This window comes from Conger conger, chromosome 15 (genome assembly GCF_963514075.1).
Source record: "Conger conger chromosome 15, fConCon1.1, whole genome shotgun sequence".
Classification (NCBI taxonomy): Eukaryota; Metazoa; Chordata; class Actinopteri; order Anguilliformes; family Congridae; genus Conger; species Conger conger.
In genome coordinates, this window is record NC_083774.1 from 5,569,412 (window position 1) to 5,589,463 (window position 20,052).

Genomic DNA, 20,052 nt, shown 5'->3' on the forward strand with positions numbered 1-20,052 from the left:
GTCTGTGTGTACTGGACTAGTTGAGTGTCAGATAGAGGTTTACACATTCACAATTTTGCACAGTTTCGTCTTGCAGTGTCACAAAGCTCAATTTTCACCCAGAGGCGACACCTCTTTATCCTGGTGTCAGTTGTAGCACCTCTCCCTAATTGCTATGTACTTACCTTGTAAATGTGTGGTAAGAATAGCACACAATTTGGCTATAACCACTGGTAAAACAAAAAGGATGATAGTAAAACTAAAATGGAAATTCTTTGAAACTACCCCTCTATTACCTGTAAACTCAAGTAACTGTCTTGTCATCAAAGTTTTAGGCTGGTTTTAGCCTCTCTGTAGTTGTGTACTTCCTAAGAAATTAGACAACACTTCCTTTCTAATATAGGTTTCCAAGGACGTATTTGAAATATAGGAAGTACACTCAGTCTATAACCAACCTAAACCTTTGATAGCTGCAAGGTACTGTAGTTACTTCAATTGATAGGGATTAGAGGAGGTGTTTTCAGTTTTAGTTCAAATTTGAGTAAATACCAGTAAATACCTAGTCCTTAGGTGGCTGTTAAAAGAAGCATTACCGTGTCAGTTTACAGTACTTTGAGAAGCTGAAGAGCATCTGTGAGTGCCGTCTCATAAATTGATGGTTTATCTTTGGCTGAACTTGCTGAAAAGTGATAGCAAGCGGCTCTCAGTCTAATATTAGCATTGGTATTTGTTGTTGTGGATGTCTACCGGTTGATCAAGGCCTATGTTTACTCTTAACCTTTATACTTGAAGCTTTATATACAGTATACGAATGCATATGCATAGCCAATTTCCCATTCGTTATTTCATTTAATTTTCAGTTGTCCGTGTCATGCACACAACCAAATTCATTATTAGCTCTGGAAACTTCTGACTTCTGGGTGCCCCTTCTGACTGCCATTACCCCAGATGTCCCCAGTCCCCAAACCCCGCCTCTCGACGGTCATGGCCATGCTTATGGCATACAGCCACAGGGAACAGGACACTGAACTGGCCACTCTGGTCCCAGTAAATCTGTCCTGAGGGCCACCACTGGGATGACACTGGGCCATGTGTCAGGTCTAGATGACGCAGATTGCACACACACACACACCACGCACACCACAGACTGTTTACCATGGCCGGAAGGCAACTGGGAGGATCGTGATAAACAAACGGCTTTCTAAAGGAGATCCAGACTGCCTTTCCCCTCTCACACAGGTAAGGGACAGGGCTTCCACACGGGGGCACGTGCGGGCAGATGTGCCCGTTCACTCACCGTTTCACATTTAACCACAGGCGTTGTCCCCATTGTCAGGAGAGTTAATTACAATGCTTTATTGTCGTTGGGAAATGATTTGCTATCTTTTCTGTATTTTGTATCAGGGCATGAGAACACAAATGGCTCAAAATAACATGCCGCAGCAACACAAACAGCAGCGTGGCAGCATCTTGTATGAATAAATAATGAGGCCACTGTGGTTATTTTGCATACTTGTTTAGTCGCCTGATTATGATTGGCAGGAATGATTTACAGGCTGTGTGTGTGTGCGCGTCTGCTTGTGTGTGTGTACGTGTGTGTGTCTGTGCATCTGTGTGTGTGTCTGTCGGTGTGTGTGTCTGTACTCTGGGTCTGTACTACTGTACTGTAGAGTTAGGCTCACGGTGTGTGTTAGTACTGTACTTAGTGTAGAGTTCGGATCACTCTGGGTTAGTACTGTATTTTGTCAAGAGTTCCTGTGTGATGCCGTATCTGTTTGCCACTCAGAGCTTCACTGGTCCCTGGTGTTAGTGTGTCCCTGGGGGGCAGTAATCACTAGCCTAGCTACACCAAAGGCTTTAAAGCAGTGCCCATTGCATTGCCTCTTCACTTGCCATTAAAAGAGATGGATTGTCGATAATGGCCTTGCGATGGACCGGCACCTTATCCAGGGGATGCACTTGGAGAACATCGCATTACTTCCAGCCACAGTAATCAGGCTAGGCAGCCTCTGTCCCTTTGAGCTGCCCACATCACTCTGCGGTCAGGTTCAGCGTGGGATCAGTTCTCCTCCAGCACTCTGAAGTCATGGTCAATGTGGTCAGTGCTCCTCTGGGTCAAGGGAAAAGGTCTCTAAAAAATGTAAATAAATGTTTTTAGCTTCAGCTTCAGCCCACCTAGGTTTTGAGCTGCAGATTTGATAGCAAAAATCTGAGCTAAAACTGCTACTTAGCCAATTTCCTGCACATTTTCCATGACTTCTGATAGCCGAGATAGGGAATCAGAGGAAATTAAGTTAATTTGAGGAGCTGGTGAAGAAGAACCTCGGGGTTTGATGGGATGTCTCTGATTGGACGATGGGGGCCTGGGGTTTGATGGGATGTCTCTGATTGGACGATGGGGGCCTGGGGTTTGATGGGATGTCTGTTATTAGAGGATGAGAGCTTGGAGATTGATGGGATGGGAGGGCCAGATATTAAAATCTTTCCTGGCGAAAAAAAGAACATATTCCTATTTAACGCTATGCTAATCACATCAATCTACAATAATCACACAACCACCATGTGTATGCCATTATTCCTGCAATCGCTCATTTCATTTCAATCAGTCCCTCCCAGTGCGTGGTTTTGTAACCATTTGGTTGCAGAAGTTTTTGTAGCTTGTATACCTTCTGGAATATACCTCCTCCCCCTTCGTGATGCTCCTTGAAATGCCCGCGTGATTACAGTATCTGTGAACACGTGGACAATTTAGCTTTTTTTTTTTTTTTTAATGGGGTAACTCTGTATCCTCTGAGGGCTCTCTTTCTCCTTGTGCTGGCGCTGTCAGCCATGTTCACCTCTCCTGTTCACTCCGCCTAATGACGCACATCAAAGGAGGGACGATTGATCTTTTACAACGCCGCGGCTGTTTTACAGGTACAGGTCTATTTCGGCCAATCGGGAGGCCCCGAGACGCGTGCTCCTTTGAAGGCCCGGGCGTTCCGCGCGCTCTGATTGGAGCGTTCGACTGAAGAGGAAGACGTGGCTGAAGAGGAAGACGTGGCTGAAGAGGGAGACGTGGCTGAAGAGGGTGACGTGGCTGAAGAGGAAGACGTGGCTGAAGAGGGAGACGTGGCTGAAGAGGGAGACGTGGCTGAAGAGGAAGACGTGGCTGAAGAGGAAGACGTGGCTGAAGAGGAAGACGTGGCTGAAGAGGGAGACGTGGCTGAAGAGGGAGACGTGGCTGAAGAGGGAGACGTGGCTGAAGAGGAAGACGTGGCTGAAGAGGGAGACGTGGCTGAAGAGGGAGACGTGGCTGAAGAGGAAGACGTGGCTGAAGAGGAAGACGTGGCTGAAGAGGGAGACGTGGCTGAAGAGGGAGACGTGGCTGAAGAGGAAGACGTGGCTGAAGAGGGAGACGTGGCTGAAGAGGGAGACGTGGCTGAAGAGGGAGACGTGGCTGAAGAGGAAGACGTGGCTGAAGAGGGAGAGACACGCGGCGGATGTCGCCCCCCGCCGTTTGTCGGTTGACGTGTGACATAGTCACAGGCCGACCTTGGGTTGGAGGACACAGACTAAAGCAACGGAACTGACATCAGCTGCGTCGCCACTGGGACGAGGCCCTGGGGCGTAGCTACGAATTCTGCCCCCCCCCCCCCCCCCCAAAGAACATTGCTGTGGGCTATCCGCCTTCCTCCTGGAATTTCGTGTGGGCCCTCTCCAGCTGTGCCCCACCGCTACCCCTGCCCTCCCCCCATGCTGTGGTGCCTAGAATCATTCGCCACTGTTCACCCCACTCCCGACGGCTCGGGAGAGGCCTGAAAGTGAAGCATCTGCCCCCTAGAGGACGGCAGGGCGCACTGCGGTGTCAGAGTGATGTGTGCCTGTGAGCAGCCAGACGCACATTAACTCGACGATCCCGGGGCGGAGGTTCTGCGCAGATATCCAGCGCAGGCGGCTGGAAGGGTATGATGGAAACAGGACGAGCAACAGGAGGAAAGAGGGAGCTAATGAACAATTAATGAAGTGCGTTTCATTTTCATTTTCGCAGGGAAATTGTGCCGCGTGGAATTAATGAGTGCCGTTTGGGTTCAAAGGGAGGAGTTTATCATTCGGAGTCGGGGACGATGGCTCCTCCAAAGAGGATTTCTTTGAACAACAATATATTTTAAAACTTTACATTTGAATTGATTCTAAAAATCTCATTTTCACTTATCGCTAAATGCAAGGCTCAGACGTTTTTTTTTTTTTTTTTGAAAAAATAATTATTATATGCCTTTATTTTCATCAAGCTATTGAGAAACTATTAAACTTGCTGAAGACCATGATTCGTCCTCTTAATATCACTGTCTTAAAAGGAATAAACGCTGTTTTTCATCCACTGGTGTATTTTCCATTTTCGAAACATTTAGACATTGTTTTCATGAGCACTTTACCTCATGGCCACTGGAAACTCTCAATCCAGAGTCCTTAACGATGACTCAGCCGTTTTAACCCACACACGTAATCAATCATTCCTTCTGCCCCGTCCCTCTCCACTTCTGATTTAGACTGCAACTCTCTCTCTCTCTCTCTCTCTCTCTCTCTCTCTCTCTCTCTCTCTCTCTCTAGGTTGCGTTTATATTTTCTATACATTCAATTTCTCTGTGTTTTGTCACTGATCATTTTCCACTTGACAGAAATATGGTACATTTTCTTTAAGGTTTCTCTGAATTAAATCAAGATACTGTATACATCCAAAAATGTGTGTGTGTGTGTCTATGTCTGTGTCTGTCTCTCTCTCTCTGTCTGTGTTGCGTGTATGTGTACGTGTGCCTCCGTGCGTTCGTCTCAGCCTCTTTGCGTGCCCGTATGCGTGTGTGTGCACGCGTGTACACACTTCTGCTTCCGTGCGTGTTTTGCGTGCGTGTAAATACTTGTCTCCTTTCATAAAAACCCCCGCCGTAGATTATCGCTCTGTGTGTTACCGAGCGGGTCTCTGTCTGAGCCCGGTTAATGAAGCCGCACGCGTCTTAGTGCCCCCGTTCGCGTCTTAGTGCCCCCGTTCGCCTCCGAGTCCTTAAGATTTGTGCCGTGACAGAATGTGAAGTGGCATGTTTTCCTCCCTTTTAGTGCGCTGCAGTCATTTGCAGTGAGCCCAGCCATATTGCTAATTAAAATGCAATGAATCATGTCACCGGCACTGTTGGGGGCATTTCAGCTGAAAGTGCATCTTCTCGCCGAGACTAAACTCGGATCCTCCGGTCTCCATCGCTCAGCGACAAACGCTCTCCCGGTGCTTTTTTCCGCTCCACGACAACCCATAAAAAGGCCTTGGCGAAGACCGTGGCCGTAGATCTGCGCAGAGCCATAGTTGTATTTTCCACGACCGGCAAGAGAGTAATGTCCCCTCCGCTCACCTCTTCCTGCTTGTTGGCGACGTTACTCAAATAAGCCGGGATCGCCCGTTTCTTCTCCGCCGCGACAGATGGCCGTCTTTAACAAGCCGCGATTGACTGGCCCCCACCTGTCGTTCACCTTGCCGCCCGCGGCAGACTGAGGGCTCGGCGTCGCAGCTGCCGAAGGCAATGACGTTGCCGTGACAACACATTCAAAATGGTGGCTGTTCTGCTCCTCTCCTCCTGCGTTCTCCTCCTGTGCCCAACTGTTGGACTTTTTTTGTACCCCCTTTTTTATGAACTAGACTGGAGATGACGTTAGGATATTATTCACCAGATTTTAGATCATCCAGATCTGTCCAGATGAAATTAAGAGCATGACTGCGGTCAGTTGGAATCTCTGTGGGGTTTTTTTTTTTTTAACGTTGAACTTTTATGGCAAATCCTTGGATGGCAGTACAGTGCGAGATTAGAATGGATCAAAGTGAAGATTAAATGGAGGGATGGCAAACACCATCGAACCGCCGAATTAACAAGTCAAAAACAACTCCGCCGAACTGGTATCAATGTAGTCTTTTGAGCTTCATGCTCAGTGTTAGTACAGTGTATATGTACTGTACTGCTCGTGTGTACACATACAATGATGTTCTGAGGAAGACATTAGTCGAAACACATCAGCATTGTCCTTATCACTGCACAATAAATAACATTGTAATCATTTGGGTGATGGGTCTTTTTTTGTAGGAGTTGCGGATCACATCATATCTTTGAATATACACCCCAGGGGCTGACGTCCCTACCCGTCCCTAATTGAGAAAGGGCGTCTCGTGGTGGCAGCGGTTCAGGTTAACGTACATGGTGGCGTATGTACAGCTGAAGTTAACGAGGAATTGTGTGGACCGGAGGGGCGCGCGGAGGACAGAAAGCGGAGGCGACCGTCGCTAACGGAGGGGGAGCGCGCGGCGGGAAGCCGGGGAGCGTCTGTCTCTGCGCCGCGGTTCAGGACACGGCGGGAGGCTCGGCGGGGAGTCCGCCGTCCATCTGGACGAGACGCCACCGCCGTCCGTCCTAACGACTGTCGCTAGACAGAGCCGCCGCCCCCCCGGACCAGCCCGCGGCGGGGGGCCGGGCGTGGGGGGGGGGCTGGTGCGGGACCAAGGCAGGCCCAGAGACCAGAGACGCTCTCCTGGAGAGACGCAGAGCCCAGGGCTGCTTCATCACCAGGCCCTCTCCTCCGGGGGCCTGGCGGAGACTCCTCTGCCCTCACACGCATACAGGAAGAGGCCTCCAGTGCTTAGATATCTACCCTGCCGTTCTCAAACCCCACCTGGGAGAGGGGCAGGGCTGTAGGGGGAGAGGGGTGAATGAGAAGATGGCTCAGAGCTCATGTCATCCTGGACGTCTTCTCCCCCCCGAAAGCCGAAGAGGCCTCCAGTTGTTAGATATCCATCCTGCCGTCCTCAGACCCCACCTGGGAGAGGGGCTGGCTGTAGCGGGAGGGGGGGGCCTGCTGCAGTCACTTCTGTCCTCCGGGCCACGGAGCTTCACGCCTTCCCTGCGGAGACAGGTGTGCACCTGTGTCAGAAACCCGCCGTCGACAAGGCAAGCTAACAAGAGAAACACAAGCTCTTAAAGGAAACCAAAACAAAAAAAACAAAAAAAACATCATATCACCCTGTCACTGTGGAAAAAGCATTTGGGTTTTAACTGGAAAGAAATGGCAAAATTCAGTCCAAGCCCCATAGAATGGAAGCAGGTAAATCGAGGATTAGAGCCTGTTTATGTCTCATCAGCACAAGCGAATGGCGGAACAGAACAGAACAGCAGATGAACGAGCCAATCACAGATCAGCACATAGAAACCTCTTCCCACCGATCTGGTCTTCGTCCAGTAGCTTGAGGCAACGCTGAACACCGCGGGGAGACGATGCGCCACACAGGTGACTTGTGTCCTTTCTGTTTGCTTTCTTTCTGCTGCGCTCCGGAGCAACCTGTGCCTGTCCACCATTTTACCCGCTTCAATTAATCCTGCGCACTCTCCTCTTCTCTTAGGCCATGTAGTGATACATCTGTTTTGTTGTCTTGGCTGTTTGTTAGTTTTATTTGAATTCCTGTCCAACATCATGAGTTTCCAGCCTGCTGGGAATGCGCGCTGGTGCAGAAGAATCTATTTTTCAGTCCTAAATTTTAAGGGCGATGTACAGATTGAAATGAGGTCTGTTCTGTTAGATGGCATGAATATATTTCCGTTTTTTATTGTCAAATTAGCATTTTTCAAGGTGAATGATGCATTCATTTGGCAAAGTTATAACTTTTGTTCCAAGCACCAAGAGGTATAGTATCAGCGTTAAATTTCCTTGGCGCAGTGTAGTCAAAGCACACTGTGTCATTATTGGCTTCGTGTAACCGAATCAAGTGTCAGACTTTTTCAATATGAATCTAAAACAATGAGATCAGCAAATTTACGAAAAGAAAATAACAATTTATGAATATAAAAAAATGGCACTCGGACTTGTGGGGGGAAATACATGGGTCACTTACAGGCAAGGTTAAAGTCTGCTGCACTTCCATTGGATCTCTTTGCTTGCAAATAAGCACCAAGTGATTTATGGGTAGATTTAATATAGATTTAATCACTCTTATGGTGGCCACAGAGATCCTTTTGAGGAGTTGCTCTTCCTAAGTAATATATGTCTTCTTTGTTTTTTGATGATTAGGATTCACAAGGCTTGTTGGAAGTGCAGACGGATATAATTATTTGATCGTTTTTGAAAGTTCAACATTATGCCTCGAACGTGAATGTTGCAATATTTAGTATCTGTCTCCACCATGAAAATTAATTTCTGACTAGAGACATCCATGTTCTGTTGACAGTGAGGCAAAACATGTTTTTATTAGGATCATGGGTATATTCACCTGTATCCTACTGGGAAAGGCCCGGAAGGAAAGTCTGTCAGGATGGATGTAATTAATGTTGCGATGGTGATGTGGGATGCCTTCTACTGACTGTGGGGGTGGGGGTGGGGGTGGGGGGTGAAAGCCCCTAAACCCACATGTTTAATGCCACTCTAGACATTTTCTTCGACCTTAGCTGTCAGCGCACGTGCATGTTCGGCTATCATGCATTCACCACTAGGGATCTGAGCCTGCTTGTTATTCCCTTTAAGTTAACGTTATGGAGATAATTCACCTTTGCCAGAACAGATTAAGGAAGAGGCTGTGGTTGGATAGTAGTTTGTGTGTGTGTGTGTGTGTGTGCGTGCATTTATGTCTGTGCATGTTGTGGAGTGTGGAGGTAATATATTCCAAATTCATATTTTGCTTAAAGCCGTTGTATTTACGTTTATGTTACGTTGTATGTATGTAAGACTTTGATGGGCAAAGAATGGCAAGTTGACATGAGCGCAAAATGATGCATAATGAAGTGGCTCCATCAGTAAACTCGGCGTGATGGTGTGACGGACAGGTTCCACCGCATGAATATTAATGCTTTGTTAAATGTGCAGTCCTTAAACAACGTTTCTTCATCCAGGGCCGATTATGTTAATAAGCTAGCGGGATGGTTGCATGCTGATGCTCTTGCCTCCCTTGACCCCGTCTATGCTTTAGCGCGTAACCTGAGCGCAGCGCTCCGATCGAAGCCCCTCACCTGGGCACGCTCCCTCGGGTGCTGTGAGCTGACGACAACACCGCTCAGGCATCTTCCGCTGCTCTTTCTGCTGCTCTTTCTGCTGCTCTTTCTGCTGCTCTTTCCGCTGCTCTTTCCGCTGCTCTTTCTGCTGCTCTTTCCGCTGCTCTTTCCGCTGCTCTTTCCGCTGCTCCGTCCTCCGAAATTCAAATAGCCGCGCTGCCAAAATCAAGGAACGGAGAATGCACAGTGCGACCGTGGCCCCGCCGTTTCTGCCAAAATGTCTGACAGATGAAAAAAATAAATACCCAACAACTTCCGCTCCGTCTCTGGAAATAAATTTGTACTCGGTTAATTTGTCTCGAGTCAAATTTTTTTAAAAAGAGGCTGCGCTGGTGTGGATCCCATTTCTTGACATGTTGCCCAGAGTTACACGCTTAACGGTCCGTCGCGAAGCGACGAAATACGACGAGGACTGAAGTAACGTAGCGCCCCTTGGTTGTGTGGCAGTCTGCTGATTTGGATAGAAAATGAGGTAGCTGAAGTTTCTTTGCTCTCCGTCTGCAGTGAGGAAACAAAAAACGAGAGAAGCCAGCTTCTCTTCTTCGAAAGGTTATCGAGGTGCTCTTTATGGTTGTCAGGCTGGCTCGTATTGTTTTGTCCTGTTGTCTTCACCCCGTAGATGTACGCATTAAAACGTAACCTTTATCCGGGCCCGTCTGTCGAGCAAACCGCCGGTAATTATCCGAAGCCGAACGTTGCTTCCCGCACACGCAGAATGCGCGTAAACATCCGATTTTAATGTCCGCCGTTTCCAACGGGGCGTGCGCGGAGCTGACAGAGTCCGCCGTTTCCAACGAGGAGCTGACAGTCCTTCGGTTTGCTTTCCACTCGCCCGTCAGCAATTGCAGATGGCTAATTGGGGACACTGGCCCATTTTAGATAATCTGCTGCAATAACACTTACATGCTCTCCAGAAAAATGTCAACTGCAGATGCCACTGCCCATCACAACTACAGTACGATATATAATAATAATAACAACAATAATAATAACAAATAATAATAATGTTGTGGTTATGATGATGTTTTAGTTTGCTGTTGTTGTTGTCATCATTATTATTATTTATTGTACTGCTTGTGGTTGTGATAGCTGGGTCGAGCTGATGAGCTACATCGTGTGATTGGAGGCTTGCACTGCTGTGAGCTCATTGGTCGAGCTGATGAGCTGCATCGTGTGATTGGAGGCTTGCACTGCTGTAAGCTCATTGGTCGAGCTGATGAGCTACATCGTGTGATTGGAGGCCTGCACTGCTGTAAGCTCATTGGTCGAGCTGATGAGCTACATCGTGTGATTGGAGGCTTGCACTGCTGTGAGCTCATTGGTCGAGCTGATGAGCTACATCGTGTGATTGGAGGCCTGCACTGCTGTGAGCTCATTGGTCGAGCTGATGAGCTGCATCGTGTGATTGGAGGCTTGCACTGCTGTGAGCCCATTGCAGCAGTTAATGTGAGCGTACCTGGGCCAACAGTTTAATAAACACCTGAGCCTCACACTCAGAGTGAAGGGAACACTTTATATTTATAAATCATCTGATTGGTTTATAAACCCAGCAGATAGAGACGTATTGTATATCCTCACTCGGACCTGGTACTCTGAACCTCCATCTGAATGCTTTGTGTTTCTACTTTTAAGAGTTATGCATGCCTCAGTGCATGCTGGGATAGGCTCCAGCACCCCCTGGGGCAACGTTGGCTCAGGAGGTAGGAGCGGTCATCTGGCAGTTGGAGAGCTGCCGGCTCGATCCCCCTGGGTGTGTCGAAGTGTCCCTCAGCAAGACACCTAACCCCCCACTTGCTCCCAATTGTGTGTGTGAGAATGAGGGGCATTAATTGTGAAGCGTTTTTGGAAAAAAGCGCTACATAAATGCAGTTAATTTACCATTTTCCCTGCGACCCTGTCCAGGAATATGCGAGTTAGATAATGGATAGAGGGATGGATAGATGAATGAATGGATGGATGGAAGGGTGGATGGATGGGTGGGTTTACTGCATTCTTAATTTATGCATTTCATTTATTTTAACTATTTCAATGCAGTTGGCTGCCAATCACAGAATATATTTAAAATGCTAATGTACTGTACTCCAAAGTCTTACTTTTGAGGGGAAGCAAATATAACTGGTAGTATAAGGCAAGCTAGTATAGTAACAGCTGATATATTCAACTACTTGTAAAACGCAGGCCAGACCTGTACTGGCCTACAATACTCTTTATTCCAGTCATAGCTGCAGAAACTGCTGAAATGTTGTCAGTTTTTAATTGTCTTTAATTAGGCATGTTCAAAGTATTTTTAGGGATGATTTAGCCTAGTCTAATAAGGCCATATTTTGTAAGAAACAGCTATGCATGCCATGAATAATGAATGTATCATATTTTCATCCTGGGACTTCTAATCAGTCCTTTCTCAGGCTGTTACCCCTCTCTTTTTCAGCAATATCCAATGAGGGAAACTGCACTAATCCATTTGAGAGGCTACATTTAAAAAAAAAAAAAAGATTAATTATAGAATGACCAGCTAAATCAGCTGGGGTCTAAATGCTCCACATGCAAACATCCGGTCACTGAAACTAAACCATTTGTGGGAAAACACAATTAAAAAATGAAATGAACCCAATCTGTACCGGGCTAAACGCATTTCCAGGAACCATTATCAAGAGATTCGCTGGAACAAAAAGAACCAGCATACAAAGCAGGGCTCAGGGTCGAGTTTGGGAAAACCTGACCTGTTAAGTGGCACCTGTCTCTGACTGCACGCCTGTCTCTTGTGCTCTTTGCCTGGGCCGCAGAATCGCCGCCACTGGCTTTGAGGTGGCCGCTGGATAGAGACTGTAGAAAGAAAGGAGCCGGTAGGTGGCAGTCGAGCTTCGTCTGGTGGAGGATGTTAACGAGCAGGAATGCCGCACAAATACACACACAAATAGATTCTTTCCCCGATCCCTCTCTCTGTATGGCTTCAAGTGATAATGCAATTGACCAATCAGTGGTAAGACGATGGGGGGTAATTGGGTAATTGTATTTTACCCATCAGAGAAGCGAGTAGGAAACGGTGCTGTGGGAGAATTCTGCGATGCCAACAACAGAATTGCACATGCACACGCTAAAAAGAGAGATGGTCGATACGTCGAGGGGGAGAGAGGGAGCATTTTCTGCTTAAACTGCAACCTGCGAACCTCCGGCGGCAGCAGTAGTCGCCTCGGACGCAGCAGTGGATTACAAAGCGCCGCGGTCTGAGCGAGGCAGCCGATCGCCGTCTCTCCAGCGTAGTGCGCTGAGAGCGATTACGTCTCTCCGTTTTATTGCCTCTGTTTTTTTTTTCCCCTGGACTTGCGGTATCGGTGCGTTGAATGATGTGAATGCAGACGCGGTGAGGTTTCTTAGATACCAAGCATCATTCTGAGGACTCTCTGAATGCGTAAGGGGTCTCATTGATAATAGTCTTAGCAGCCGCAGCATTCTACAGCTGTCGCGAACACGGGGGACCGTCAACTTGTGGATTTCCGTGAAATATCCTCCTCTGTCATCTCCGTGGATTGCTTGAATGTGGGTGTACGACATGCCGCTGCAATGCTAAAGACGATAACGCAAGGCGAGTTAGAGAGTATTTTGGGGGGTATATCTGTCGGATGTGACCCTTGATGGATGTTTCTCGCGACGCTTTGATACGTCTTGGGACAGAAACCGTGGAACTATAAATATGACACGTACCGTCTTGCGGTTTATCTGATGATTAGCTAATCAGTGATCGGGGAGAGGGGGGAATATTTCAGTACCGTTAATGAGACCTAGTGCATTTTCCTGGTATCTTGGCAGTGTAAATGTGCAATGTCAGTCCTATTTTTAGAGAGGTGCCAGGATTCCTCAGCTAAACGTTTTCAACGATTGCGGAGCATATCCATAAAATGCTGTATTTTGTCGGATGAAGATTTTCCCGGCGCCTGTGTGCTCTCCATTTGATCTGTATTAAGAATTTTGACGATGACACATGCAACAACATATCGAGGCGTAAGGGGGGATTCGAATCTGGGAATCCGCACTGGGCTGTGAGTAGAAATCTAATCAGATTCCGTGGGGTCGGCGGAGTGTTGTGAGGGAAAAACGGGGAGAAAAGTTGCGTCCAAAAGCCGCAAGAAAGGAACGGAAAGGCCGACCCGGTGGACTTTGGCAAAGGCTCCGAGGATGGTGTGCAGAAGACTATGACGGGGATTCGGAAAACGTCCAGATTTGGATTTGGTTGGTGTGAGACATGGCCGAGATCTGAAGAGACCCACTGTGAAAGCCTATTTGAATGAGAAAAAATAAAGTACGAAGCCGCGCGCTGGCGAGAATAAGGATGCGTTTTCGATGAAACAGCCTCTGACTCCAAATCGGATAAAAAAAAAAAAAAGCAACCGGTGCATCGCGGCCGGGTTTTGCCCCGTCCAAATTCCAGTGTAAAGGAAGTGCTTGTGGGCGTCAAGCATTTTTACCCTTCTTCTTCTTCTTCTTCTTCTTCTCTTCTCTTCTCCACAGTTTCGCGGCGTAAATGAGTGGATAAAATGGCACGTGCTTTAACATTCGCGTTGTAAATAATAAAAAAATAGAGAACAAAAAAAAAACAATCGTGATATATTTTTCCACGCTTGCTGGGGATTTTTTTTTTCCATTGTATTTTCACTGTTATTTGGGGGGGACCGGATAAACTGTGCCCCCTTCGAAATCTATTCCCTCGGATCCTGATAAAGTGCTTGAAAGCTGCGGATGGATTTTCGTTGCAGTTGTCGCGGGGAGGCTTGCTCAAGCTGAGACGGCGATTTTTTTCGCTCTGATTTCTTGCAACGACCAAACATCTTAGAGGAGAATAAGTGAGTGCCTTTATCGATTCATCGACCATTTTCACGTATCAAGTTCCACCACCACCTTTATTAAAACGGCGAGCTGTGGTTTACGAATAGTATTTCAAATCGCGGTGTGACAGTGTGCGTTGCCCTGCATTTCTGTTCCAGTCTTAGCAACCAAAATCACTAAAATGCTGTACGGAGCCGTTGTCCTTGCGCATATATGGGTCTGTATGTGTCTGCGCGTTGTTAAATGGTTGACGATACACGTATATTCATATAGGCATTTCATATTTTTAAAACAAAATGCTTAATAATTGTAATATGGGTTGGGAATTGTGTATGTGTTTATGAGGTAAGAAAAGGGTGCTTTAGGCGTCGAACGCACGTTAATGGACGTGGGCTTCTGCCCCTGTTTTCATCATCTCCGTTGTCAATAACGCTATCTAACGGCTAAATTCCCGTTGCCATCATCTTTTGTAGCCTTTATGTGGGCTAGCCATTCATATTGAGTTTAGGGAGACAGAGTCCGTAGGTAATCGAGAGGGTCCGCATTTAACTGTTGCTTCTAATTTTAGGCGAATTCCGCAGAGGGCTTGTCAGGTGCGAGAGAGTTGTTTTAGCTGTGATACACGCTGTGCTTTGACTTCTGTCGTGTGACTGGTTGAATATCTGGTGACTAGCAGCGGAGCAGTAACCAAGGCGGGATGATCAACCGCAAGATTCACAGCGCACACCGGCCCCTGTGTTATCGTCCAGTCGAATTGAACAGTGACGGTAATTGAATAAAATGATTAAACGCGAAAGCCCACGTCCAGTCCACACCGCGGTATTTACGGCGATGCGCTGGCGGTGTCTAAAGAAACCACACTCGTTGTTATAAAATCAAATCTTAACCCTGGCGAGGTCTGCTTTTCGGGCCATCGGCTATGCCAGCAGCCATAACGGCTGTGCAGACCATGTGTGTCTCGGCGTATTCCTTTCCCCTGTTCCGCTGCCGTACTAACCAGGAGGTTTATGTAAAATGGAGTGATGTAATTTGAGATGATTCAGAGGTGGGAGTATTGCTCCTCTATTATTTCTGATCTCGACGGATCCGCGGCGAGAGGGGAGCTGTCCTCGCGCGCGGTGCTGAAATGACGCCTGTGGTTGCTATAGTAGACTATTGACGGAATAGAGTCGCGTACTCTCTTTCGGAAAGAAAATGGACATTCATCAAAGAACGCGCAATAATGTCTAAATAATGCGCGGCCATACATTACGTTATCCACAAAATCACAGCTAATATTGGCAATTCCTTTGCTCATTATACATGTGGTGGCCCAGGTGACCAGTTAGGTGGCAGTGTGGCGTTGTGGTTAGTGAAGTGGGCTGTTAACCAGAAGGTTGGAGGGTAAATCCCCTTGTCAAGGTGCTTAACTCCTTCAAGCTTGGATCATTTCTTAAAATAGTGGCAAAGGTAAGCATCTGCTCTGAGAAATAAGATAGCAGGTCAGAATGTTGACTGGGGACATGTGAGCTGTGTGTGTTTATGGGTGTGTGTGTGTTTATGAGTGTGTGTGTGGGGGGGAGTAGTGGTAGATCTGAGGTGAGCTTCTTGTTTAAACTGCATTCCACCTGAAGGCCACTCCTGCTGGAACATAGCCGCCCAGAGGACTCCTCTCAGAGGGACTTTGAACAGTGCTGATAAACACGCAGGTACAGAGATCCCCATTGGCATACCCACAGCTGCCAAGGCCTCTGACTGGGACCAATTACTCATGCACACCAGTGCGGCCTCTTCTCCTGTGATAATGCACATCAAGTTTCGGTTTTTATTTTGTATTTTATTCAATTTTTTTTTTCTTTCTATGCCAGATGAACTGACATGGAAAATGTTTATGGTACAATTTCGTGTCATCACTGCAAGGGGGGGGGGAGAAGGGAGGCGGACTCAGACAAAGAGAGGCTCTTTTAACCTTAATCAAAGGAACACGGGATTATAATGAATGGCTTCTGAAATAATAGCAGGGAACAGAGAGAGAAAGTGTGCGTGTGTCTGTGTGTGCGTGTGCGTGTGTGTGCGTGTGTCTGTGTGTGTGTGTGCATGTGTGTGTGTGTATGTGTGAGGGAGAGAGAGAGAGAGAGAAAGTGCGTGTGTCTGTGTGTGCGTGTGCATGTGCATGTTTGCGTGTGTGTGGGTGTGCGCACGCATGTGTGTGTGTGCACGTGACTGTGTGTTTGTGTGTGTGTGTGTATGTGTGAGGGAGAGAGAGAGAGAGAAAGTGTGCGTGTGTCTGTGTGTGCGTGTGCATGTTTGCGTGTGTGTGGGTGTGCGCACGCATGTGTGTGTGTGCACGTGACTGCGTGTTTGTGTGTGTGTGTATGTGTGAGGGAGAGAGAGAGAGAGAGAGAGAGAAAGAGAGAATTATTTGGATGAGATGCGGTTGTAGATTTCTCAGCGAACAGGAGCAAACGGTGAATAGGGAACGTTGGAAAGAGGAAGTGAAAGCCTTTAGACGAGTCAGCATGTCCTTTTCCATTCTTCAGTTCTTGAAAAGACAGCGATTTCCCTGACCGCAGGCTCGCTATCCAGTTCACAGAACAGATACGGCCCTTTTTTCTCTCCATTCTCTCTGCTGCGTGTGGAGTTACCTGTGCTCTTTAGTCATGAGATAGGGCCTGCAGTAGTGGTTCCACGGTGGAGGTCAATTAAGACAAGCTACACCCAGAAACTGAGCACCAGGAGTCCGCTTCCTCCCCCAGAACACAATCATTTCACGACATGGCGTTGTCTGCTGACTAAAGTCAACAAATTGGGCTTGCTCAGCCTTGAGAATACATGGAAAATCACCTGCTTTGAGAACACATGGACAGCATATCCTGCTTATGCATTGATAGCATGCATTCGGATGAGGACATGCTGCTTGATATCATGGAAAATATAAATTTCTTTATGTATTTTAGTTTTCTTTAGTAGAGTTACGTAAACATGTCTCTTGCCTTCAATGACAATATTCCTCGTAAATTTGACCCCGTGATTGCCAACATGCCCATAACATCTCAAATAGCTCTGATTTTGCTATTATCTTATAGTGTCAGACTGAGTTTCAAAACAAGACCTATGATTAATCTTCATACATTATTCTGTCATCTTTTTTTCTTTTGTACTGTTAATAATGTTTACTGTCTGCATCAGCTTTGTGCCAATGAGATGTCTATTAACAAGTCAGCAATGGCTGATTCACAGACAAACTTCATGGATGCAGTCTGAGATTAGTATGATACAGGTATGAGTAGATTAGGGTGATACAGGTATGTGTAGATTAGCGTAATGCAGGTATGTGTAGATTAGGGTGACACAGGTATGTGTAGATTAGCGTAATGCAGGTATGTGTAGATTAGGGTGATACAGGTATGTGTAGATTAGGGTGATACAGGTATGTGTAGATTAGGGTGATACAGGTATGAGTAGATTAGGGTGATACAGGTATGTGTAGATTAGGGTGACACAGGTATGAGTAGAGTAGGGTGATACAGGTATGTGTTGATTAGGGTGATACAGGTATGTGTTGATTAGGGTGATACAGGTATGAGTAGATTAGGGTGATACAGGTAGGTGTAGATTAGGGTGATACAGGTATGTGTAGATTAGGGATATACAGGTATATCTAGATTATGGTGATACAGGTAGGTGTAGATAAGGGTGATACAGGTAGGTGTAGATTAGGGTGATACAGGTAGGTGTAGATTAGGGTGATACAGGTATGAGGAGATTAGGGTGATACAGGTATGTGTAGATTAGGGTGATACAGGTAGGTGTAGATAAGGGTGATACAGGTATGTGTAGATTAGGGTGATACAGGTATGTGTAGATTAGCGTAATGCAGGTATGAGTAGATTTGATTGATACAGGTATGTGTAGATTAGGGTGATACAGGTATGAGTAGATTAGGGTGATACAGGTAGGTGTAGATTAGGGTGATACAGGTATGAGGAGATTAGGGTGATACAGGTATGTGTAGATTAGGGTGATACAGGTATGAGTAGATTAGGGTAATACAGGTAGGTGTAGATTAGGGTGATACAGGTATGAGGAGATTAGGGTGATACAGGTATGTGTAGATTAGGGTGATACAGGTAGGTGTAGATAAGGGTGATACAGGTATGTGTAGATTAGGGTGATACAGGTCTGTGTAGATTAGGGTGATACAGGTAGGTGTAGATAAGGGTGATACAGGTATGTGTAGATTAGGGTGATACAGGTATGAGTAGATTAGGGTGATACAGGTATGTGTAGATTAGGGTGATACAGGTCTGTGTAGATTAGGGTGATACAGGTCTGTGTAGATTAGGGTGATACAGGTATGTGTAGATTAGGGTGATACAGGTATGTGTAGATTAGGGTGATACAGGTATGTGTAGATTAGGGTGATACAGGTATGTGTACATTTGTAGATTAGTGTGATACAGGTATCAATAGATGGTGATGCAGATTTGTTAACAATAACACTCAGTTGGGTTTAAAAGACTGGTGTACGCAACTCAAAGTGTTACTATGTAGACAGGAAGTGAAGGGGAACCTACAGTCAGCCATGCTACATGACCGTCTGGGTTAAATATCTGCAGGGAGCAGTTCTTGAGGAAGTGAGGATGATGATGGCTCATTGGCAGGCGATCATTGGCGGTTGGACTTGCACTTCCTGGTTTGTGGGTGGTTGGAGGATCAACAACGGCAATATTTTTTTTTGTGTGTGAGACAGTGACTCATTTCCTTTTTGTGCGAGTGCAAACGCATCATATCGTAGGAAGCTACACATCTGCACCGCTCCTCAGCACACAGACCACCATAGCTTATGTTTAAGGTTTATGCCACATCATCTTGAATGTTTTGGTCTAATTACTGCTTTCGTATAAAGTCACTTCAAAAATGTGCAATGCACCGTCTAATCATTTATCTAACGCTTTTTTCGCCAAAGTGTATATTGTCGCGTATATTGTCTCTTTTCTTCCTGAGCTGTGTGTTGTAGACGAACGCGGAGGTTCTCAGCAGGGGGTCCCGGGGCCCGTGAGGGGGCCTGAGGGAGCTGCCGGGGGGGCCTGGATATGACGGGAAACTACTGAAAGCGTCAATCACAAAACCTCAAGACATAAGTCATTATTCAGCTAAATATCACAACGCAAGGGATGAATAGCATATCAAATATCATTAAAAAGAAATGTTACTTTCTGTAGATGCTCAAATGCTTTCTATGAAATGGGGAAAAAGGAAAGGCTTTTTTGCTTTGTGAATATTTGAGGATTTCTTAACAAAGGCCCGTTTATGGGTTTAATTTGAATCTGCTCGACTGGACTGCGGTGGAGTGCGTACAGATGGGGCGGCGATGATAACGGGCTGACAGGCCGTCACGTCTCCTGGCAGGGGGACCCTGGGAAAAACGTCTCGGGGGGGGGGGGCGCAACGTCTGAGAACCTCTGGACGAGCAGACTGCGGAAAGCTTGGCGGTTTGTGCGGATGCCTTGGAGCTGCAGTGCCGCATGAATCCAATAGACGCTCGTGCTTCATGCAGTCTTTATAGCGATAGTAAAGAAAACTGTCCTTACGCTGAGCAAGAATGATGATTACGCCATAAAAGGCAACATTTTCTCCATAACGCAGTGACTTTGTTGCACGCTCGAGCAGACAAACTGCCAAACACCGTGGGTATCTATAATCAGAGGACACTTGTAGCACTCTTGGGCTTTGCTGCTGCTTCTGCCACCGTGACTAATATCGCAAGTTTTCAGGGCAAATCTTAAATGTATAAAACTATATCATTAAGTTGACAGTGGCAGTGTGTTTACCTGCAGTGCAGTGCGCGCTTTAAATCTAATTGTGCTCCAGTACTTGAGTCTGCGCTATTGATTTCCCGGCAGCCAATAGTAATAATAGTAATAAAATATGTTTGAGTGCAGTGTGTAAGCGTGCATCTTGTGAGCAGTGCAGTCTCATTAGCCTTGGAGTAGGATGGAGAGTCACTTTGCACTCTGTGTGGGAAGAGGGGAGGTGGGGAGGGATGGGGAGGCGGTGATGGAATGATATTGCCTTGGAGGGAAGGGCTTGGCTCCTCATATTTATTTATTCCCTCCGTCAGAGCTCTGCTTGTGATAAATCCACACTGCGCCTCTTGCCAAGACAATGAAGCTTGTTTGTTGCCGGATGATGCAGGGTGATATCCATCAGCATGGAAACTGTT

At 46.7% G+C, this 20,052-nt stretch overlaps 1 protein-coding gene across 2 annotated transcripts in view; it reads left to right on the plus strand.

The window, feature by feature from the left end:
- The first annotated feature begins 1,128 nt into the window (after nucleotides 1-1,128).
- lrrc4ca (leucine rich repeat containing 4C, genome duplicate a) overlaps nucleotides 1,129-20,052 on the plus strand; it is an 87,724-nt gene continuing 68,800 nt past the window's right edge. Inside the window, exon 1 of one of the 2 annotated variants that reach the window (XM_061222419.1) lies at nucleotides 1,129-1,218. The gene's annotated coding sequence lies outside the window, so the exon portion shown is untranslated. Of the gene's footprint in view, nucleotides 1,219-13,726; nucleotides 13,865-20,052 lie in introns of those variants that run through there. The other variant, XM_061222418.1, reaches the window with a different exon arrangement.